This window comes from Panthera onca, chromosome D3 (genome assembly GCF_046562875.1).
Source record: "Panthera onca isolate mPanOnc1 chromosome D3, mPanOnc1 haplotype 2, whole genome shotgun sequence".
Lineage (NCBI taxonomy): Eukaryota > Metazoa > Chordata > Mammalia > Carnivora > Felidae > Panthera > Panthera onca.
The window spans coordinates 50,880,433-50,906,664 of NC_138350.1; positions in this window are offsets into that span (position 1 = coordinate 50,880,433).

Genomic DNA, 26,232 nt, shown 5'->3' on the forward strand with positions numbered 1-26,232 from the left:
TTGAATAATTAGCTCTCTGACTATGCTTCCTTCTATTGCTTTAATTTTTGTCTCTTTGGCCAATCATGTTGTAGATGATTCATCAGACTGAATTGCTTACATATCTTGCTTCCCTGTCTGTCTCACTTCTGTTTGTCCTGGAATATCCCCCCCACCCCCCACCCCCCGCCATTTCCCTCCATTAAGACCTAGCTCTGATGTCATCACCTATGGAAACATTTTCTAAGATATTCTTTCTAGTTTGATTAAATGTTCTTTTCTAGTTGTTTGGTAATGCCCTGAATACTTTACTGCCACTGGTAAAAGCACCCCCAAGTTTCCACTACATTATTCTATGATTATGTCCTCATGTGATCCTGTTTCTGATCAGCGGTCTCCAATGTGTGGTGCCTATCCCCTAAGAACACAGAAGTAATGAGTGGAACATTTATAGAATCCTCTACCGCTTTTTGCTTTTTCCTTTAGTTTCTCAATTTCTATTTATTTCTCTAAAATGTACATAACTTATTGTATAAGGTGTTATATATACATTATAAGTAAATTAATATACACATAAAAAGGACATAAGCTCAAAAATTTTCATATTGGAGGTAATATCAATACATATGGAGCCCTCTGCCCTTTTCTCAGAACCACACTTTTCATGAGGCAGGGGCTGCGGTATTTAAACCTGGAATTTCTAAACCTTTGGCTGAGGGACTGCTTTCATTTAAGCCAGTGTTTCTTAAATTGTTATGCTTAGACCACTTGGGAAAGATTTCCCTGATAACCTGGTTAAAAATGAAACTTTTGGGGTCTCTTGATCAAAATCTGTGATTGTGTAGCTTACAAATTTCTTTTTAAGCAGGAGTCTAACATGATCCTTATGGATATTACAGTTTTAAATTAATCATAAGTGGTAAGTACTCAACACACCCTTATGTGGAATTAAAAGTTTGCACATGCAGAAGAGTTCATTTTGTAACAGAGAGCTATCGCTGGCCCCACAGGCAAGCCTGGACTGGAGATCTGATGGGAATTGGGGAGAAAACAAACAGAACATTACAGGAATAGTGGCCTGGAAAAGTATGGGCCAAGGGGGATTTGGAATGTTTCTAAGGATGAAAATAATGAGAAGAATAGATGAAATTAATGTTTTGCTAAAGTTTCTAAGTGAAACTGTGATTAAGTTTTTTGTAGGAGTCTGTACTTTTGTAAATCTGTGTTCCAGATGCTTATCATAATCTAGAGAACACATCAAATACAACAAATATTTGTGCAATATATAATTATAAATAACAAAATAATGTTAATATGATAATTACCCAAATAAGTTGATATATAGCATCAACTCTAAAATCATCACCCAGAAAAAATTTATGTTACACAGAGCACTTGCTCTTAAAGAGATACATAGGAATTTGTCCACTCAAATCCTTGCATTTCCAGGGGTCTTCATATGGATCAATATCACTTGGAGCTACCAATTAATCCCAACTTGATTAAAATTTAAAATATGGGAGAGAACACAATTCTAGTGTGACATTAAAATCAATGTCCTTATTGATGTGAAAGCATGGAAATGAAGTAGGCATTATTTGTTCTTGGTTTAGGCTTTTCTAGAGCATGATGAGTTCTCTGTGAGAATATTATTTCTTCTGATACTCACATGTCTCTCGAATTTGCTTTCCTTGTGAAGATAGATATCTCACTGTCTAGAACACACTGTATATTTGAATTAGAAATGTAATTCTGATATGAAGACTCAAAAGTATTCAATATTTCGGGGGCTCCTATTATATGGGGTGCTATATCAATCACAATCCAAACAGAAAACAAAAATCCAAGCATTTAAAACAGAGAGAATTAAAGAATACAAATTATTAACACACTTTGGCATCTATTTTTTTCTTTTCCTCATATGTAATTCCCATTTAATACATTAATGGATCTGCTTTCATAAAAATAATCTTATTCTCTCCTCAAAAAAAGTGGCTACACAAAGTCCCATCAAGTGTTTGCATTCATCTCAGATTCTGGATTCCATGAGAATAAGATCTAGATAGATAGATAGATATAGATAGATAGATAGATAGATAGATAGATAGATAGAATGAATACAGAGCAATGTGTAAAAATAAAAATAATCTGTCCAGCAACAGACATGATTACATGTTGGTATAACTTGTCGGTTATTTCAATTATGTGTACTTCACCTTAATGTGTTTTGGGTCATGGCACATGGATGGTTTCATATCAGCTTTTACTGTTAAGAATAGTATCATGAGCTCTGACTGACTCAAGTCATTAGTTTTATAAACATAATTTTAATCAGTGCATGTATTAAAAACAAAAATTGATGTTAGCCATTCAAACTTATAAACTCTTAAATCTTTGTGGCTTTACACAATATAGATTTACTTTGTCAGTTAGATACAGTCTGATGGTGCTCAGGTGGCTTACTTGCTTGGTGGCCGCACCATACAGAAAACCAGCCTCGAGGTTATCATAGTGGAGATGAAAGCAAATGAAGAACATATTATCTCTTACCTGCTTCAAACCAAAAAATGCCACACTTCTCTTATGCTCAGAGGAATCTGGCCAAAACAACTTTCACAGGCCAACTTCATAAATAAGAACATAAACGTAAGGAAGCACATTAAACATTGATGAACGCTAATAGTTTCTGCTAGTCCATGACTTTGATTTTGTCAATACCAATCCTACTCTTAACTCTTTTCAACATGTGTGTATGTATGCAGTTTTTTTGTTTGTGCGTTTGTTTTGCTTAGAAATTTTAGCTTCTTTGCTATCCTTGTTTTAAGTTGCCTCCTTCTTCATTTGCTCCCCCAAATCCCATTCTTCACAAAATATTCATTTAAAAGCTATAAATCAGATCATGCCACTTTCTATTTAAAACTATCTAAAGGTTTACAACAACAGTTTACAAATTCAATTATCTTTTTTTAAGGGTCAACAACCATGACTAGTACCTCCTTACCCATGTGACTCCATCTCATATTCCCCGACACATCTCCTTCCATGCTATAATCATGTTGACCTTTATTCTCTCTTCATAAACACCCTGTTAGCTACAGCCTTAAGGATTTATACGAGTTTTTCTCTTTATTTGAAGTGTTCATCTCTTGATTATTACAAGGCTCACTGTTTTTTGACACATCACAGAGAGAATATATTTTTCTGCCCAAACTCTCAGTAACCAAACAAAAGCATTCTTTATAGCCAATCACTTGCTATCACATCACCTTATTTGAATATTTGTCATACATTCTGTACCTATTTATTTTTAGATTTGTGATGCCAGTTTTCTAAATTTCTCTTTTGCAATGATTAATTATAGAAAGCATGCCCTTATTCTGTTTTTTGTTTTTTCTCCAGGATGATTCTCCTGTTTTCCAATTTCATAGTATTACATTTAATACACCAATATAATTTTCTCTTATCATCCTTGCAAATGTGAAGATTAAAAAAAAATAGGCATAACCTTTATAGATATTGGAATCAAGTAGTCCAATCTCAGTAGTGAAGTACTATTGAGGAACCATACTTCAGACTACTACTACTACTAATAATAACCCAATTTATATTTTCTTTTCCTGAAAAACATTAAAATTTATATATTCCACAAATCTCAGTAACATTTCTATTAACCCTTTCTTTTCTATTTTCCCCAATTCTGATTTTATCTTTCTCATGTTTAATCCTCCAAATATTTTTTTCTGTTTTTCTTGACATCTTTCTATATATTTATTTCCTTGTTCTTCTAATTTTTATGTCCCTACTTTCTCTTAGACCTTAATCTAAGAAAATATTAGAAATTATCTGGAAAAGGCAAATCATTGTATAATGTGAAAGGAAATTTATTCTGCAATTAGGCTAAAATTCTTAGAGTTACATTTAACATCATTTTTTAATTTATTTTATATCACATAGGAAATTATCTTGATGAATCCTGTCATTACTTAAAACATTTCTTTTTAATTTAGAAATTTTAGATTTACATAAAAGTCACTACCAATTTGTGTATTTCTTGTATACCCCTTCACCTATTTCCTGGAAGCTAATGCCTTACATTATCATAGTCCATTTATTAAAACTAAAATCATCATTGGAACAATAACATTAATTAAACCAGACTGTATGAATGATAGCAGATTTCATAATAATGCCATTATTCCCTTCCAGGATCCAATCTGGGATCTCGCCTTGAATTTAATCACCATTGACCTTAATTTCCTCAGGTCGGTGACAGTTTCTCAGTCTTTCTTTGTTTTCTAGGACTTTTGAGGAACATTAGTCAAGTTTTTTGTTTTGTTTTGTTTTGTTTTTTAATGTCCCTCAGTCTGGGTTTGTCTGATGTTTTCTTATGGTTAGACTGGGGTTCTGGAGAAGAACATCACAGAAGTGAGGTGCCTTTCCCATTAAATCATACTGGGATGGAGGAGATGCAATATTTTTCCAAAGTACCTAGAATCAAACTTCTTCATCTCATCTCTAATACATCTCTTTTGTTTGGCTACTACCTTCTTCTTTCTGAATCATTATAATATGGTCCTAATACCCACCATCCCACTTCCTCCTTTTCCATCTACCATGTATTAACAAAAGCAGTCAAGAGTCCCCATTTTAAAGGAGTTGATATAATTCCTCCCTAATTCAAGTAATAATTTCCTTTAGGCTTAGCCTCCGGTAGTGGTAGTGCTGTGAATGTTCGTTTTAATTGTGTGTGTGCTTTGTATGTGAGAACATGCACATATGTGAGTACATTTGTGTCCCTGTGTTCCTATGTATATGAATGACCTGAACATGACATTTTCTTTTATTAATGTTTATGCATTTTTGAGAGAGAGAGAGAGAGAGAGAGAGAGAGAGAGAGAGAGAGAGAGAGACTGAGCATGAGCGGGGGAGGGGTTGAGAGAGAGAGGGAGAAACAGAATCCAAGTCAGGCTCTAGGCTCTGAGCTGTCAGCACAGACCCCAAGGCAGGCTCCAACCCACAAACTAAGAGATCATGACCTGAGCTGAAGTTGAATTGTTAACCAACTGAGCCACCCAGAACCCCCTGCATATGTTTTGCATGCCTGTCTGTATGTGCATAAGTGTCTGCATGTGCTTTGAATTTACAAGTATTTTCATAAATGCTTGGGAAATTATATTAAAAATACTATTTTTAATTGGAATGCCGAAGCATTTCTATTGAAAATGTTATAGGGCATTCAGAAATAAACCTAACATAGACAAATATCGAGTCTGGTTTTAAATTAAGCCAAGAAGACTGCAATATAACTTCTTAACACTTTTTAAATGACACGAAAGATATCTCTCCTTCCAACAGGTACCAATATAAAATAAAGCCTCAAATATGCCATTTTGAAGATTATTTTTAATGAAAAAAACTCCTTGATGAAATCATGTTAGGTTTAATGATATTGTATTGGAAAATACAATAAACAATGGTGTTCTGGAGTAAGCAGGTTGTTCAAAACAACTTGGCTTCTTAAATGACATTACAAATTAATGCTAATTGACACAAAATGACACTGCATAATAATTAAATATAGTCATAATTTGACTGGTATTTAACCTCAAGAATAGTGTTTTGTGGGAAATCTGAATACACTTTATAAAATAATTTTAAAATGGAAGCTGAAATACAGAGCGTGACGAAAAAAAGTGCAAAATAATAAGGACACAGTTGACCAATTTGGATTGCTACTTAAAATCCTCATCCTCCCTTCTCTTTTTCCAGCACACACTGAAAGAGCAGTCTGCCAGAGTCTAATGCAGAGTCATTTTCATCTGCTCATTTTCTATTGCCAATTATCCTTAATTATTGAAAACTTTTTTTCAGTGTGAAATGGATGCTGAAATGTTAGTATGCTCATTAAACTGAAACTCTAGATAGAGCAATAGATTCTGATAAGCACTGGTTTGTTATAGTTCTGAATTTTCAAGTATTCCTTACTCTATTAACTTTGAATTCATATTCCACAAAACATTTACTCAGAATTAATAACTATTATTTTTTAAAAGCCAAAGAGCCCTCACAAAATGACTTAAATGATAAAAATGTAAGAAAATTTAAATTGGCTTCCATGAAGGACATCAAACCAAATTTGCTCTCATCTGAGCAGCAGACCTTTAGAAGGAAGCAAAATGCTTTACACGTTGCCACTAACTCCTTTGATACTACTTCCTTACTACATAAGTATGCCCTGTCCACATTTCAGTAAGTTGGCATCAGCTGATAAAATGATAAATCCATACACAGAGTATCCTGAAGGTTAAGGATTATATTGTAGATGTGAATATATGTGTTTGACTCCATTATACTCAAAATCCAACTCAATATTTCAGCATTTCCTTTTCTGTAGGGCTTCGGGTTAATATTAGCCTGAATATTGTGCATTAGATTTGGAAGGACAAGTGCATATGTATCTCTATGGTAACGGGCAATAATTTCTTTGGCAAGCCCTCCACGACATCAAGGTAGAAAGTAACAGAAGCCAATTCTATTAGGCCTTGCATGTTCCAGTTGCCCCCCTGGGTTCCAGTTTATCTTTGCTCTGCACATTCAACTTTCCTTCTCAACTGCCAACCCAATTGACTTCCAGTGACCTTAGGTTCCATACTAGATACAGAAACACCAGCTTACAGAAGGTGCTCCATCATTTCCTACAATTGTGGAAAGTCTGAGGCCTATAGAAAATCTTTATATTAAACACTAATAGTGGTTTGGCTTTTCTTATCAACGTTTTGCTGATTCACCTGCCATCTACTCTTTTTCTGTGCTATTGGAAGATACGTCCTACAATGAGACAGTAAATGTGAGGAAGATGTGAACTCCCTAAAATGGGGATCCAGTGATTTAAAAAAAGTCCATAATGTGGATAAGGTGAAATCCCAAAAGAACAGCCCTCCAGAAAATCCAGATAGGAAATAGCAAAGACTTGAATATAAGAGCAAAGAACTATAATAGAAATACCTCCATTATAAAAGAGTTAGATATATGATTTTGTGTAGTTAAACACATTTAAGGATGAAATTTTCTGTACTGGAAGATTTAAGATCAATTAGTAGTAAGTACATTTAGACAATTCAAGAAAAATGAACAATAATTAATTCATGTACTTCCCACTTGCAAAATACATTCCATCTTGAGATCTTCAAAGTCTTAACTCATTCCACTATCAACTAAGTTAAAAAAGAAACATACCTAAGTATAGTTACCACAAAACTAAAAGATCCCCAAACCCATATAATAAATCATATTAAGTCAGGTACGGGTGAGACTCTAGATATGTTTATTCCTGAGGCAAAATTTCACTCTGTGTACCTGTGAAACCTAAAAAAAAAAAAAAAAAAAGCCTCCAAAATACCATGGTAGGACAACATAGAATAAACACTCTCATTTTATAGGGGAGAAAATGAAAGCAATGAAGGAGTCATTCATCTAAAGCAAGTTTGCAGCCCATTAAGCAAATTTCTCTTAGATTTCCAGACCTGAGAATAATCCTGGGAAGTTTCTTCCTTCTCCGGGCCTGCTGAGGTGGCAGCTCTATCCTCTTGCACACCAGGCAGTGCAGGCCTGTGCATTCATCACTGTACTTTGCAAGTAAGCTGCCTTCATTTTGTCTCATTTTAGTCCTTTTCAGTCCAGGCTGGAGTGCTTTCGCAGGTATAAAATTCTCAAAAAACTTGTCAGTCTCCCCTGCAACTCATGGTGGTCCAAGCCCTCAGACAAGAGTCCTCTGCATACTTTTCCTGAATAACTGCATCACTATTTCTGGCTTCTGCTGAGGAGGGTGAATGGATCCAGAAGCCACAAACCTGATCTCTTCAGCAAAGGTTTGTCCAGCTACAATCCTGTCCTGTTTCCAGACAGTGCTATCTAAATAGGCTAAGAATTTTCCAAATCAACAAAGGGTGGTTTCTTTTGCTTAACAATTCCTTCCTTGGGGTGTCTGGGTGGCTCAGTCAGTTAAGCATCCGACTTCACCTCAAGACATGATCTCTCGGTTCATAGGTTCAGGCCTGCGTCAGGCTCTGTGCTGACAGCTCAGAGCTTGGAGCCTGTTTCAGATTCTGTGTCTCCCTCTCTCTCTGCCCCCTCCTGGCTCACACTCTGTCTCTCTCCTTCAAAAATAAATAAACATTAAAAAAATAAAGAATTCCTTCCTTAATTTATCTTTTTCCTCTCACATTTTACTATAAACAGTAAGGAGAAACAAGATTGCACCTTCCATACTTGGCTTAGAAATTTCCTCCACTAAATATCCAAGTGCATTGCATATAAACTCTGCCTTTCAGCTATCACAAGAAGCCGATTCAGACAAATTCTCTGCACTTTACAAGGATCACCTTTCCTCTAGTCGTTAACAGATTCCTCAATATTTTGAGACTTCACTAGAAGTATCTTTAATATTCATTATTTATAGCAGTACCCACTTCATATTCTCTAAGACAATAAAACCTTTCTCTACTGCTCTTCTTTGCTGTTTTTGAGCCTTTGCCAGAATTGCCTGTATAGTCCATACTTCTACCGACAGTTTGTTCAAGACAATCTAGACTTTTCCTGTTAAATGCCTCAAAATTCTTCCACCTATTACCCTTACTCAATTTCAACTACTTCTATATTTTCAGGCATTTCTTAGAGCAATACCTCACTTTCTGGTACCAAATTCTACATTAGGTTCAGAGATCTATCTTAACAAACTACCACAATCTGGATGGCTTAAAAAAAACATAAATTTAATTATCTCACAGTCTGAAAGCTTGATGTCTGAAACCTCTGTCAATAAGACCATGTTCCTTTTAGAATCTGTAGGGTAGAATCCTTCCTTGCCATTACCTAGCTTCTGGTGGAAATCACCAATAACTGATATTACTTGATTTATAGATGCATCATTCCAGTCACTGCCTCTTCCATCAATGGAAACTCCTGTATGTCTCTGTGTTCAAATTTCCCTCTTATAAAAACACCAGTCATATTGAATTAGGACCTACCCTAACGAACTCATTTTAACTTGATTCTATCTTCAAAGACCCTCTTTCCAAATAAAATAACTTACTGCAGGTTAGGACTTCAACATATCTTAAAAAAAAATCTGAAATTCAACTCATAACAATGTTATAATAAACAAACAACAGGGGTGCCTGGGTTGCTCAGTAGGTTGGGCGACCGATTTCAGCTCAGGTCACGATCTCGCAGTCCTTGAGTTCGAGCCGCGTGTCAGGCTCTGGGCTGATGGCTCAGAGCCTGGAGCCTGCTTCCGATTCTGTGTCTCCCTCTCTCTCTGCCCCTCCCCTGTTCATCTCTGTCTCTCTCTGTCTCAAAAATAAATAAACATTAAAAAAAAAAAACTACAAAACAGAGCAAATTTAACTTAAATTAAGATATACCTAGATTCTATAGTATGTTTGTTTCCACTATTTTTCTTCATCTTGGTTTACATTCCGTATCGTGTGATATGCAGTGGTAGAGTACATGCTAATAACCTCTATTTTATCATCTTATAACAAAAGTGCCTTAAAGCTAAATATCTGTCTGTAGGAACATATCATAACAAGGATAGTAACAATAAACCCAACAGGATTCCAGGTATATGACATATTTTGACCTAATCATATGACTTCCACCAACATATATAACGTTTTTATTTTTGTTCTTTTGTTACCAAAATGAAATCTTCCGTAAATGAAATCTATAATCATCCCTCTAATGTGAACAAAACACAAGTATTTCCTCTTGGGAGGTGGTGGGCATTCTGCAAATCAACCTAGACTATGGACAGTACGTCAGTCTAAAAATGCACTTTAAGTCAAACATATAGAATAAATTTACTTATTTGGTTACTCTTTGATTTTGCAGGAACTTTAAAGCAGTCAATGAATAACCCCAATGACTGATATATTTGTCTTATTAACAAAATCAGAGAAAATAAAATGTAGTGGGTTTTTTTTTTTTTTTGCTTGGTTTTGTTTTGTAGGTTGAACCTGGGAAGGTAGAAATCCATTTCCCTCTCTTAAGCAACATTAGATTTTAAACTTTTTGTAATTGAATTTACAAATTCTCCTGCAATTCATGAAGCTCACTTTCAGAGATGGACAAGTGTTGTCTTTCCACTTTTACTTTTTCACTCTCCATCTTTATCTTGCTCCTTTCCTTCTTCTCATGCAATTTACTTGCAGCTCCACCGTGTATTTTCAGACACTGCTCAGCCTTGTGTCCTGCGAAGCTAAAACTTTATCCCAAGTTTATCCCCGCCTGCATTTCCAATACCCAACAAGATCAAATTTCACAGTATTTCATCTGCCAGCCTTTTTATGATGCTGAAATTTTAATGTTTAAGCCTCTCCCAAAAGGCAGATATATCAGTAATAATTTCCTTTCCACCTTCAGACGTTTTTTTGCCTTCATTTTGAGGAAGCACACAAAGACTTGATGTATTAAATCAGTTACTCAATACACTTTACCTCAGTAATTACTACCTGCTAGTCACTAACCTAAGTGATAGAAATGTCAAAAATTAATTTTTGGTTTTGTGCCATAAATGCTAACAAATACATTGAAATGAATACCTCTTTATGTCTAGTATTGTGCATTTTATTCTCTTCTTTTTCAAAATTATTTTTTCTTAATTATTTCTTGTACTGGAATGTAATTAAGCCATGCACATGCTTTTCTAATACAAACTGATATAATACTTCCTTTCTATTAATGAGGCAAAGTTATTCTGACTTTAAAGGATTTATAAATGAGAGTATGATATGATAAATTTCAATTGGAACATTTTAGCAAAATATAAACCAAATAAAGTAATTTTTAGTGCTTTAGCAATTTTTATTTAATATCTAACTGGAAAATATGAAACTCCTTCTGCTTTTAAACAGCATAAAGGGTTATTTGAGAAGACAGATGTCCCAAGAGAGACTGTTCTTAGAGTAATTTTAGCCTCATTTTGAAAAGATTAGAAAACCACGTTCTCTCCTCATGGTATTTAAATATCAGGTTTTTATATTCAAAAGGTTCTGATAGTGTGAAATAAAACATTCAGAATTTCAATTTCTTTTTTTTCGAAGAGTGTTCTATTAATCCTTGTGACTTGACTAGCAATAAAAATTCAATATTTTTCAACCTCAAAACCCCAAAGTGTTTTAAGTACTTTAAATTTAATCTCCATTTAAATTCTTCCCAGTTTCAGGTCATTTTGGTATGACATAATGAGACTGTGTCACAAAGTTGTCCCTGATAATCAAGAGTAACTGAAAATCTTAATATCCGAATGGCAGATAGCTGACAGTTTTTGATAAAATGGCTAGAGGATGGTGGTTAAATTTTTAGTAATCATAAATCCAAACTTGTATTCAAAATTACATCTCTAATTTGTTTTTATAATTTGTTGAAAGACTTTAGAAAAATCCTTTAACTGTTTTTAGATAGGCTATTTATTGATAATGTCTACATATTCCCAAATAAATAACTGAAAAAAAATAAAGTATATCCCCTCTCCATAGCTTGATGTGATGATGTTAGAAACTGATGTTAGAGTTATATTTCCACATTTACTGAGATATACATAAAATTAATATTAAATCTGATTCATTTTGAATACTTGATATATGTTCATTAAAATACAGGAATTCCTTTTTTTTTTTTAAAGGAATTCCTTTTTTTAGTCTACTATAGTAATATTGTTTTATAGCTAGTTCAATGAAAGAGTTTTTCTATTTCCATAATTTCCATATTCAAGCTGTCATATTTGACCTTGTATCTATTGTTTTCAACTCTCTTAATGTTAGTGCTCAGTTTGAATGTAAATTTATTGATCATCTCAAATCTTAGATTTGAACTCTTTGGCCATTTTTATTCAAAAAAGTTTATTAAACGCTCTGAAGCCAGAAATTTGTTTATTTCTTAGGGAATACAAAATATATGGAACTATTACAACTGGCTTAAGTATTTACATTTTGCTTATAAAATCAGTTTTTGCTTGATATATGGCATCAGGAATAAACATGATAGATTATATAATTATATTATAGGTCAACATGCATTTGGCACTTGAAGATTTGAAAATTTTAGATTAATCAATTAGCAAGAAAAACTACACTTGTAAATGTTGGTTCCTTAGTTTTATTAAAGAAAATAATACATTTCAAACTGAAAACTGAAGGGAATAGGGTAGTGGAAAATTAACAGAAAACCTTTCTCTGTGTGGCATGATTTTAAAGAATGGCAGAGTAAAGGTTAATGATGAATCAATCGTACTCTAGCGACAGGCCAAGTTATGAGGAACTTTGAATAACCAAATGAATTACTTGGACTTGGTCTACTTTATGACAGACAGAAAATGCCATTATCTGTCATTTGTTCATCTGATTTTGTTCTTATTTACATAAAAATATGTAAATGTTTAATGTATTTTTTAAACCAAAACTCATGGAAATAATAAATGACTTGGTAAAATCAATGCAAAATATGATAAATGCATGACAGATATTAAGACTAAAGCAATACTTGACATCACAGGCCAGGAAACAGCAAACTTTTTCTATGTAGGGTCAAAAAATAAATATTTTAGCCTTGATGAGTCATTCTCTGTCTCTGCTATTCAACTCTGCCATTGTAGAATGAATGCAGCCTCAGGCAATGTGTAAATGAATCAGCATTGCTATATTCTAATAAAATTTAATTAAAAAACAGTAACAACACTAACAAAAAACAGGTGGCAGGCAGGATTAGGCCCGTGGACCAGTTTGCAAATCTCTGTGTGTTGTAGGCAAAAAGATCATGCATTTTTTGAATGCCAATGTTCATTAAACACAGTAAGACCAAGAGCTACTCCAGAAAATTGTTACTTTAAGAAAGATTTAGTAGTTCTTACAGATTTTAGTGGCAATTTCTCAAATTCCAAACATTTAAATTGAATGTGGCTGAAAATTTACCCATTAAACAATGAGTAGATTAGAAGACGGGTTCTGGTCAAGAAATGGGAGTTTACTTAGAAAAAGATTTAGTCTTTCTATTAATTAGATAAGAAGATGCTGGTGGGCTGTTTTCCATGTCAGCCTGCTGAGATGTCATTCTAGCTAAATGAATCGAGTATCCTGTGATTGAAAACCTATGTGGTGTAAAACAACATATCCCTTAAAGTTAATGAACACTCTTTCAATGTAAGAATGTGGAAAAATATTAAGTAAAAATATAAAAATTTCAATGAAGCACAACTCCATTCAGTAAAATGTTTTAAACACAAGTTCAAAATTCAACTCAAAAGAGTGACATGAATCAATGATCTATTGCTAAAATTATGGTCAGTAAATCATCCCAAAGCCCAGTGCCTCAAATCAATAAGTATTCATTTAGTTCACAAATCTGAAGTTCGACAACTTAGTCTGGGTTTATCTGGAGTCACTACTATGATGGTCACCTACAGATTGGCCTTGTATGGGTGGATTTGTCTCTCCCATTTATTTCATTATTTTTAACAGAGCATCATAAGAATATGCTCCAGGTGAAGGCAGAGGAACACAAAAGCAAGTGGAAAGGCAATGTTATATGACAAATAAGATGGATACAGAAAAAGGTAAGGAATTAAGCCCTTTGATACAAATAAATGGTTTAGCCATTAGTATATTTCAGTAGGTAGGTCCATGCAGATTTTGCAATTTCTGCAAACATTACTGTCAGTTACGTTGATTAGCTTCAAATCCTGGAAGTCAATCTCTGAAATAAGACTAAAATAATAATTTTCCAGCCTGGACTTCAGGCATAATGTAAGAATAAATTTAAAGTAATGTAACAATTTTAGATGGAAGTGATAATTAAAAGTGTTTTTTTTTTAGAAATAAAGGACATGCATTTCAAGGTAAAGCATTTAATTTGATATTTTAGACCAAACTTGCATTTTTCACATAGAGTAAGAATACTTTGGAGATCCAACTGTGTCAATCTTTGTTCTGGTACTTTTAATACACCTACTAAGTATTTCTTATTAAAAAGTTTTGCACATATCACCAGTTCCTTGGTAGCTTTCTGGTTGAAAATGAACATGTTAATGATGTGTTTTAAAATATATTATGTTAATTGTCAAATCACGTAGAGAAAAATCTATGATTTCTTTTTTTTTTAAGTGAGAAAGGATTACAATTTAATTTTGTCTTCATCATTATCATGGTCTAAGGTTCATCGTTAATGTTAAAGAAAGTAGGAAACTTGTGGTATGTTTGAATGCTGTTAGGAAAATCAACACAGTGTGCCATATGCATTCACATTTGTATTTGATCCTCTATGTGACAGCTAGAACAATCTGGTTTGTCTGTAAAGTTAGCAGATATAATTAAAGCGCATGTGGGATAAATTTTCATAATGCTGCATGGGGCTTCAGCCTTGCATCTGTCATTAAAGTCATTAGAAGCAGAATTGCTAACGCCTTTTGTTACTCTCTGACATTTTATTCCATGTGAAGCATAAAAAAAGAAGCAACACACTGTTACTATTTTCTTTTTCAATTAAATAGTTTGTATGTGGGTTACATTTGAGCCTTGAAGATGACAGATCCTATTCTTACAGGTAACAGCATTCCAATTTGACTCATTATATACAAATACGCACATACACACTCTGCAGATTCAAAATTATATGTCTTCAAAAATAAACCTCTTTTATGTAAATGTCCAATTTATAGATATTCATTCAAGAATTCCAAACAACTTCCGATGCTTCCCCTAGAATCAGAAGCACTTAACATTTGAATTCAAATTATGCTCTTTGTATACTTTGTTTTTAAAATGTCTGTGTAGATTGAATTTTAAAGGAGTAATAGAATATTTAACAATAAAACTGCTTTTCCCATTTTAATGTTGATAGTAATTGAGCATGGTACATTCTTTGCAGGGTCTAAATTACATCCTGAAAATACATGAGTTATTTTGGCTTAGTAGGGTACCAGTTATTTCATTAACCTTATGTTTTATTACATTATTTAGAATCTGACAGAGCTGCACTCCAGTCTCTATCTACATGACCTTAACTATTTGAGGCTTCAGTTTGCTCATTGGTGAAACGGCAACCTCATTGGTTAGTCATAAGAATTAAAGGAAAGAATACAGAAGCACTTCACCTTATGTTTATCACAGAACTAGGACTCAATGCATAATTATAATTTGGTATTATTATCATATGTTAATGCTAAAATCCATATAACCCCTGATCCCCTGAAATGTGAAGGACCTTACTGATATTGTGACAAAAGAGGACAAAAGTGGGAACTGTCAGAGGTGTCTTCCCAGATTATACTACAACTGGTTTCATGTGACTTAAACCACACTAGTAATTAAGTAAGTTTAGGGAATTTGCAAAAAATTGATGCTGTGTAATAATACAATGTTTTGGCAGAATTTAAGGTGTGAAGACCTTTTCTAAGTGGCTTAATTTGTCCATACAAAGAATAGTAGAAAAACTGTTACATTTCTGAATAAACTGTGGATAATTATAACAAGGCAAGAACAATTTAGTGAGAGCAAGTAATCCATTAATTAGGACCAAAAAGCTGAATAAAATCTTAAGTGTCTGATTTAAAACTCCTCTACAGGGGCGCCTGGGTGGCTCAGTTGGTTGAGTGCCGACTTTGGCTCAGGTCACGATCTCGCGGTCCGTGAGTTCGAACCCCGCATCGGGCACCTGTGCTGACAGCTCAGAGCCCAGAGCCTGTTTCAATTCTGTGTCTCCCTCTCTCTGACCCTCCCCCATTCATGCTCTGTCTCGCTCTGTCTCAAAAATAAATAAACGTTAAAAAAAAAATTAAAAAAATAAAACTCCTCTACAATGTCCCCTCCTATAATCTGCCTCTTAAACACTTTTACAGCTTCATCTTTGGCTGTCTCCATTCACTTTGCAAATAATTCAGTTGCTATTCTGCTTGTATATACTAATTTATCTTTCTAAAATGACCACTTTTTTATTTTCTACCTGGCAAACATAAGGTAATTCCTGAAGACTAAGTTCAAATCCCATCCATTCTTTAAGCTTTTTCTGAGATCAAGAACATATCAAGAAATAGTAACCACTGTTTCCTTATGTCTCCCATTGTTCCCTAAATACAGGACTGCCAACACACCTGTGAAATTTTACCACATATACTCATTTATAAATCTGTCTCCACCTTGAATTTAGGTTCTTCAGTATAAGGGTTTTTGGTCATCATTTGTATGTTAACTTTCAAGGTGGGAAAAGATGTTCATTGACTAATGATGATTTGCCAATTAATGTCTCTCTAATTTCATGACTAAAGGCTGATTCAGTTGCAGTAGTCTTAAGAGTTTCCAGGAACAGAGTCAATTTACTATAACTTGACTACATTGTTTAGGTTGAGGATGTTCAACAAGGTAGAGATCATGGATACAAATAAAGCAGTGCATTATAAAGATAATATGTACAGTTTGGATTGTCATGTAGCAGTGCTGCTCTAAGGAGTAGAGATAAGGGGTAAACCATGTTTAATGGTTTGATTTAATTGACTTATACACTGGAAAATTCACTTGTCTCAATGAGATCAGGAGAGGTCAGATCCCTAGACTGTTCTGCAGGCAAATGGCTAGCATTTAATTTATATCAACCAATAATTAGCATACACTCCATAGCAAGCAACTTAAGCTGATTACAGACTTTCCTTCTTGAGGATAGAGTTCCATATAAAAATATACCATAGGGAAAAGGGGTCATAGAAATCATCTACCACCTTCAACCTTTCTTTTTCTTTTTTCTTAAATCAGTTTATTGATGAGTTGACATATAATCGATTCCATATACTTAGAGTCTTCAATTCAGTAAGTTTTAATAACTGCATACACCTATGAAGCCATCACCATGATAAAAATAATAAACATTTCCACTACCTCCAAAAGCTTCAATATACCCTACTATAATCCTGTCCCACTACCTCTCATTTTCCTCATTGATTTTTTTGTCACTATTCATTTGCATGTTCTACAGTTTTATATGAATATAATCATACTTTATGAAATAATTTTGTCAGGCTTCTTTCACTCAGCAAAACTATTAAGAGATTCATCCATAGTTTGGTGTGATGTTGTCTTGTCATGCATTTTACTTTTAAACATGCACTACGTTGTGTTTTTTGTTTAAATAATCAAATATCTTTCAAGAGATTTAAAGAACAAGAAAAATATGATATATTTATCAATGTAGTTAAGTTTTGGGATCTACATTTTGTAGAGTCCTATCTTATGCCATTTTTATTCTGTCTAAAGAAGTCCTTTTAACATTTCTTATAGCGTGGGACTGGGACTTCTGGTGAAGAATTCTTTCAAAGCTTGTGTATCTGAAAAAAAAGGGGGGGGTTGTCCCATATATTTAAAATATATGCTAGCCGGGTATAGAATTCTAAATTCACATCTTCTTATCGATCAGAATTTTTCTGCCAGAACTTTCAGACAGAACTTCTGTCTCCTTTGTTGTATTGTTTCTGATAAGAAATACGCTAGAATCCTGAAGTTTCCTAACATTTTTCTCCCTGTTGCTACTTTTAAGATTTTTTTCTTCATTATTCATTTGGACTTGTGTTTTTCTTAATCTTCCTTGTGGTTGGAATTCATTGAACTTTTTGCATTGGTTTCTACCAAATTCAAAAGGTTTTCAGACGTTATTTCTTAAATATGCTTTTGTTCTCTCCCTCTGGGGACTCAAATTATACATACATTAGGTTGTTTAAAGTTGTCCCAAAGTTCATTTATGACTTTTAAATTATTGGTTCTTTTTTTTGTCTGTGTGTTTCATGTTCGTTATCTTCAAATTCATTAATCTTTCTTTCATACTGAAACATTAGCAATTATCTGGTTGAGCATGTTTTACATTTAAAATTTTTTAATGTTTATTTATTTTTGAGACAGAGAGAGAGACAGATTGCAAGCAAGGGAGGGGCAGAGAGAGAGAGAGAGGGAGACACAGAATCCAAAACATGCTCCAGGCTCTGCGATGTCAGCACAGAGCCCAACGCAGGGCTCGAACTCACGAGAGCGTGTTTTACATTTTAGATACAATAATTTTCAACTCTACAAATTTGAATGGATCATTTTTAAAGCTTCTATAACTAATGGGACAACAGGAACACAGTTTGGATAAGTGTTTTTAAAGGCCTTATCTGCTAATTCTAGCATCTGTGTCACTTCTTGGTTGGCTTTAGCTGGTTGCTATTTCTTCTCTTATGGGTCATAGTCTTCTGCCTCTTATCATCCTTACTGATTTTTGACTAAGTACTAGACATTGTGAATTTCACATTGTTGTGTGCTGGATATTTTTATATTCATAAATATTCATGAGATTTATTCTGGGATGCAGCTAAATTACTTAGAAACAATTTGATCCATTTGTATCTCTGTGATTAAGATCTGTTAGGTAGGACCAGAAGAGCATTTAATACAGGGTTTATTATTCCCCACTACTGAGGCAAGGCCCTTCTGAGTACTCTACCCAACACCCTGTTAATATTGATACTTTCCAGACTGAGGACAGGCTTGGAACAGACACATCAACAGATATGCATTACCCAGCTTTAGGTAATTTCCTCATGTGCATGGGATTAAAAATACTCAGATGAATATTCAAGGAGACCCTGTTAGATTTGTAGTTCTCTATGCAGCTCTCTTTTTTAGTTTTCTATTCTACAAACTTAAGCTGGCTTTGTTGCCCCAGATTTTCAGTTCTGTTTTATGAACTCAGGCATCTGCCTGGATCTAGAGGAATTCCCTATTACAATGTGATAGCCTGGAAACACTCTCAAGGCAGTAAACTGGAGTACTCATAAGGCTGACCTTATTTCTCAGGAATTATTGATTGCCCTTCATTGCCTGATGCCCAGTGTCTTGAGAAACATTGTTTCAAATATTGTGTGTGTGAGTGCAGATATGTGTGTATTTTAAGTGTGTAGGGATGGATAAATCTAGTCCCTGTTACTACCTTGGCAGGATGAAGAAGTCCAATCACAACCATTAAACCAGCTCATTACATGTATATTCAAAGTTTGGTAAAGCCAGCTGCAGACACATCAGTTCTGTTGTCAGTAATCACTCAAATAGAATTGGTTTCATGCAAACCTTGACTTTACCTCTGATTTCTTACTTTAGTACTTACTTTTAGAATGACTAATTTTCTTTTTTCTGTCTTGGTAATCTAGATACTCTTAAACTTTATTTAAAATAATTTTTCCAGCAATTTCTGCTCCTGTCCACCTCAGATAGTTTACCCCAGAGGAGTACACAATGTTCTGCTTATATAGCACCCTCTTGATTTTCCTGAGAAATGTTAGCATATATGCATTCCAATATTCTCACTTTACACACAAAGAGAGAGAGAAGTGGGGAGAAAAAGAGAGACAGAGAGGAGAGAACGAGAGAGGAGAGAGAGAGAGAAGAAAGGAGAGACAGACAAATCAAAAACAACCATCCAGAACAAATGGTTGGCTCCATCTACCCTACAAAGACATTTTAGTTTTAAGAAATAATTGTTTTTCTTTGTCTTGTTGCTGCTTATCTTTAATTACATCATGCTCAGTTTCCATTTGATGAGATGCAGCTCAAAGACTTTTGATTCTCTTGTTAAATGGATGGCTCACAATATCCAAAGTGACAGAATTTGCCATGATATATTAAAGGGAGAAAGTTTAAGCATTCAAAGACAGAACAACACTCCTCATAAATTGCTCAGTTCTTAGGTCCTTAATCATTCACAAATTAGAATTTGAGATAAGAATAAAATGACAGTATGTTACTTCTGAGTAGGGATCTTAAGGCATCTAAAAATTTCAGGCTCTTAGTATTACTGTTGCTTTTTGGATAAGAGCCATCCCTACATCAAAAGAGATGGTATATTAGGGGAAATCAATGTTTATTAAAAACCTACTATGCCTTACTATACTCCTTACTATACATTCTACATTGTTTGCACAGATTTTTATTTCCACATGAATCTTAATAACCAGTTAGTAGTTCTTAAATTTTACTGATGAGGTTTATAATTATTATGTATTCAACAAATATTTTTTACTACTTATCAAATTCAAGGCACTGTGTTAGACTTTAGAAAATGAAGATCACCTAAAATAAATGCATGGTGTATAAATAATTCCTGAATTTGAACCCATAATAAATGTGGGTAATGGAGCCTGTCACAACTGCTTACCTCTGCAATTGTAATATGAAAGCAGCCAGGGATAATATACAAACAAATGAGTGTGACCATTTTTTCCAATAAAACTTTATTTAAAACAAAATACGCAGTGGACTTCCTTGAGTCACTTTTTGCTGAGCCCTGTACTTGACAGAACTGCAACATGGCAGGTTTCAAATGAATATAAAGGAACAAGGTAAATCACAATTGCATGACACCATCCCCACTAAGAATATTCTAAGTCACTAAATGTTTTGTTTCATTTTTTTGCAGAGTTTAAAAGAGCTTGTGAACAGTAAAACCTTTCTCTCATAAAATGTTATGTTTCCTCTGAATTTCAACGTAAAAACATTTATTTTTATATAGTTATTATAGGTAAGAGAGAGATGATATAGATGTAGATAGATAACATATTTCTTAGTAAAGAACCAAGTTCAGAGATTATGTGGAAAAATAATTATAAAGTTCAAGGAAAGCTGTCAGAAACAGATAACGTTAAAAAAATACTATATTTGAGAACTCTGTTTAAGGTCCACTCCACTCATTACTATTCATTATAGCTCCTCATTGTTATATCTGGCCTCAGCCTGACTTTTCATTTCTGTATGTGTTTCAAAATTCCAAAAAATGATGTCAGAAAAATGTTCAGCTTATGAATAGTTTCCATTTTCTTAAATCACTTCGAAATAAAAGTCTATTTCCCAGAACTTACACACACACAGATACACACATGCAAACACACACACACACACACACACACACACACACACACACTTTAACCTCACTACTGTTGGTAGATGAAAGTGCCTATTAACATATTTAAAAATATTTCAAGTCCAATCTCACGGTCAAAACTTTATAGAAATGTCAAACTACGTATTCGCTCTTCCTCAAGGTTGTGGTGCTGTTATTTGTCCAACATTTCTTCTCTTTTTCTATAAGCCTTAATGAGGCACTAAACAAAATGCTAGGGTACTGGCACAGTTCCACAAACTATTTAATTCTAGTTAGAAGATTTAAGTTTAATTGGCAGAACAAATGTATATTAGAAAATAAAAAGTTGAAAAGAACCTAAATGTTGAAAAATTGTCTAGGAGTGTATAAAATATTACTTGCCAGTTAAAATTCATAGATAATGATGCTGAAACAGGTTCTGGAAGCAAATCTGTTAATAATAAATAAAAAATGGCATATTCAAATTATGAACAAATCTGAACTAGCTAACTACATCTGGTATGTAGGCTTAGAAGGGATAGTACTGATAAATAGGCATACTCATGATACTAGGTAACTCCTACTAAATATGTATGTAGGTATATATGTTATTTATTTATTATTCTTAATGTTTATTTATTTTTGACAGAGAGAGAGAGAGAGAGAGAGCGCGAGCTGGGGAGGGGCAGATAGAGAGGGAGACAGATGATCTGAAGCAGGTTCCAAGCTGTCAGCACAGAGCCCTATTCAGGGCTTGAACTCAAAACCTGTGAGATCATGACCTGAGAAAAATCAAGAGTTAGCTGCTTAACTGAGCTGCCCAGGTGCCTCTTAAATATGTATTTAATAAATGGATGTTTTCATGAAATTATGAACCAAACACTTATGCAGAACACAGGGGTATCAGAGAAACTCCTCAGCTAGAAGGTGAACCCATGTAAGAAGCTATATTTGTTTTCTAGTGTCTTCAATGAATTATCACAAATTTAGTAGATCAAATTAAACCAATTTCATTTTCTTACAGTTTTCTAGTATAAAAGCCTGACATAGGTCTCACCAAACTAATCAAGGGGTCAGCACTGCTGTATTCTTTCTGGAGGCTCTAGAAGAAAATTCATTCCAATGCCCTCTTCACCTTTCAGAGGCTGCTCACATTCCTTGGCTCCTGGTCCCTTTTCTCCACTTTCAAAGCCAGTAATATTACATCTCACTGGTGCTTCCTCCATAGTTCACATTTCCCTCTGACTCTGTCATCCTTTTCCATTTCTAATGACCCTGTGATTACATTGGGATATGTAAAAAAACAGGATAATCTCTTTAAGGTCAGGTGATTGGCTACCTTAATTTCATCTGTAATTTTAATTTCCACTTGCCATAACATAACATATTCACAGGTTTCAGGAATTAGGATATAGACGTCATTGGGAGGCCAGTATTCTGAGTACCACAGCAGAGAAGAGAGTTCTAAAGGGGCAGGATGAGGAGTAGGGTAAAGAATAAAGGTAATTTCTAAAGTAATATTGGGTTCTGCATAAGAAATAGGAGTAGAGGTGAGAGAGATGAGATTCATTTATTTATTTATTTTTTAAATTAGGGGAATCTAGAGCTCATTTTTATGTGAATAGGAATGATGTAGCAGAAAAGGAGCAATAGATAAAAGAGAAGGACATCACAAGGGTGCCTGGGTGGCTGTCAGTTAAGTGTCTGACTTTGGCTCAGGTCATGATCTCACAGTTCGATTCGAGCCCTGCATCTGGCTCTGTGCTGACAGCTCAGAGCCTGGAACCTGCTTCAGATTCTGTGTCTCCCTCTCTCTCCTTGCCCCTCCCCCACCAGTGCTCTGTCTCTCTGTCTTTCAAAAATAAATAAATGTTAAAAAAAAAAAAAAAACTAAAAAGAAAGAAAGAAACAAAGAAACAAAGAAAGAAAAAGGCCACATCAGTGACACGGTCCTTGATATTTTCAGAGTCAAATCTGGTCACAAATGGAAAAGCTCAGTTTTGAAAGAAGCAGATAAACACTATTCATATTAGGAAGAGAGAGAGAGAGAGAGATAGGGAGGGAAAGAGAAAGAGAGAGAGAGAGAGAGAAAAGAAAGAGAGAGGGAGAAAGAAAGAAAGAAAGAAAAGAAGAAAGAAAGACAAAGAAAGAAAGAAAGAAAGAAAGAAAGACAAAGAAAGAAAGAAAGAAAGAGAAAATGAAAGAAATGAAAGAAGTAAAGAAATGAAAGAAACGAAAGGACATGCCATAGAGGTAGTACAGCATAACAATTCAGAGCATAGACTGAAACTAAGTCACTTCCTGTACTGCCAACATGACTTAGTTTCATCAGCTGTAAAATGGTTCTAAAAATATTATATATGTCATGGGTTAGTTATGGAAATTAAGTATGTCAAAGCATGCTGCAGAGCAAAGTAAGCACAACATTGTGAATGATTTTTTATTACTGTTTATTATAAGTAGGAAGTAAAATATACTATGTTAGTACCATTGAATAATCAGGCAATTTTGACTATTTGACTTGAGTTTCTAAAAATTTTAAGAATCCTATAACTATATTTTCTCATTATTCTCCACCATCATTTAGCTATTGAGACATAGATGCTGAATGGGTGAATAGTTTTATACAGTCTGAGTTTGTTTGTTTACTTGCATTCCCAGGTAAATGATTTGAAGTTTTCATGGAAGAGGGCCATGTAAATGTTGGAAAATGTAATACAACTAGATAAGATGAAAACTGAAGATATTAATGCAACAATTGATAGTGAAGAAAACAGTAGGGTTTCAAATAGGTATTGATCAGATAAAAGAATTGGCAGTGTGAATGTATACAATCTAGAAGGGTATGATATAGTGAGAAATGAGAATAACTGTAGCAATGAAATAGTGGAGTGGCACAAGTACTGTCGAGAGTATGATCAAAGGAAAAATGACCATTGGAAGAGATTGTTGCAGGTGAGGAGGTAGACAATCTGAAAAAAGGAAAAGTGTTAGGCACATATGCGTATGTAGTGATATATACATGAATTATGATAAGACAAAGAATAAAAGAAGTAATGCAGGTGGTAGAAGCATTAATAAATGAGGGGAAAAAATCTAAAGACAGCTACAAGGAAAGGTAGTAGCAATAATTATGATGTTACAAATGTCAGGGAAATTTGGTGTTTTTCAGGAAGAAGGGAGATGAGTGCTCTAGAAGTAAGTATGGGCTTTATGGACACTGAAGGCAGACACAATTCCATCGATAAAACAGAAATGCTTCTACCAGAAAGGAAGAACAAAACTGATTCCTCAAAAGTAATCTTAGCTAACTTAAGGCTGGCTGCCTAAATACTGAGATAGATTTTTCACTTTTATTCAGATTAGACTATGATGGCATTAGATGAGGGTCATATGAAATCCATTATAAGAAGTAGCAGCAGACCAAAAAAGAAAACTAACTTAGTAACATTCTACTCAAAGTCCCCTACTGTCTTTTTTTGTGCAAACCAAGAGACTTTTAATGGTGAAATACGGCATTAAAGTAATTAAGAGATTACTGTTATTATTAATTGTTGTTGACTAAAATACCAGTTTCATTATATTTGTGGACTTTAAAACCATTCTGATTGAAAACTCTATTCAAAAATAAAATTCTTTTGAAATAAGATATGTGATTTTATAGAGTTTAGAAAAAAATGTTTTGGGATAGAATTTTTTTTAAGTTTATTTATTTATTTTGAGAGAAAGAGACAGCATGAACACAGGAGGGGCAGAGAGAGAGAGAGAAGAGAGAGAATCCTAAGCAGGCAGTTCGAACTCATGAAGATGAACCTGGAGATCACGACCTAAGCTGAAGTCAAGAGTCAGATGCTTAACTGAGTCAACCAGGTGCCTGTGATAGAAGTTTTTAATATAATGCCCCCAAATGGCAGTTGCTTTGGTTTCTATAGAATAAAATTCCAAAACTTTAATTTAATTTGAAGAATTGAACTAAATATATCTTATGACAACAGTGTAAACCTGCATCGTTTAAATGTTTTCAACTAACAACAAAAATTTGCTAATCTATAAAATAATGGTTATTTTAAGCCCCATGAGATAAGATTGCAAAGTAATTTAGTGAGCTAAAGTTTAAAGAAGATGAACTTCTCCTTGGAGAAATGAAACTCATGCTGTTTCATCTTTGGTAGAGTAACACTAAGAGGTGGTTTAGAAGCCCAAAGAGCTTTGAAATTACAAGGGACACCTGCCAATTTTCTACATAGGCCTCTACTATTTGCATTTTGCATATGAAACATTCAGTGGCAGGCGGGAAAATGTATCAAAACATCCTCCTGCTGTGTCTCTGGTCCTGGGGGATCTAAGGCAGGAGTAGAAGACCTGGAAAAAACTGTTCCACCTTAGCCCTTACACAAAGAATGAGGCAATAAGCTGCCTACCACTGGAGGAGTGGCAGGGGAGTTCACACAGATCCACTGAGCTGCAAGTCACTGGGCTTGCTATAGTGTAAAGCCAGAAAGGAAGAACTCAAAGAAACTCTACAGATATTCCCCACTAAACAAGTCATTGGTAACATATCATAGTGGAGAGGCAAGGGAGATAAGAGGTTCAATACTGAAGAGAGGCACATGGACCCTGATAAAGCCTCAGGATAGGGCAGGAGACCTGAGAAAAAACCATCAGGCACTAAAATTCCAGTCTCTGCTCTAAAAATAAAAGTCTATGACCCTGTCTTCAAAGATTATGAAGGCTGTGATGAACAAAATATAACATAAGGGGGAAAAAAAAAGAACAAACCAAAACCCAGATTCAGACTAATTACTGATTACCCTGACTCAACACACTAATGACCTGACAGAAAAAGAAGAAGGAGAAGGGGGAGAGGCAGGGGGAGGAGGAGGAGAAGGGGAGGAAGAAGAAGAAGAGGAAGAGGAATTTATCTGTGCATAAATATAATTTACCTCAGTAGTCAGTGTTCTTTTACTGTGATGTTCAACATTTAATAAAAATAACAAATACAATGTGATGCCTCAAGAGAGACACAACCAAAATATCTTACTCAGGTAGCAGAGATGCTAGAATTATTACATACATGGTTTTTAAAATATATTTAATTGTATATTACTCTTGTCTTGAGGCTCATTGCTATTAATTAAAATGGCATATTTAAATAAGAAAGAAAACACTGCTAACAAGTAAAGGAATACATAATTATAGAAATACTTCATGAAATATATGGGGGGAAAAGCTCTAAAGCTCTAGTGAATGTTGAGATTACTCTCTATATGTTCATATAAATGATTTGTCAGCTTCTATTTTCTACAAATATTTTATGTACATACAACCTAT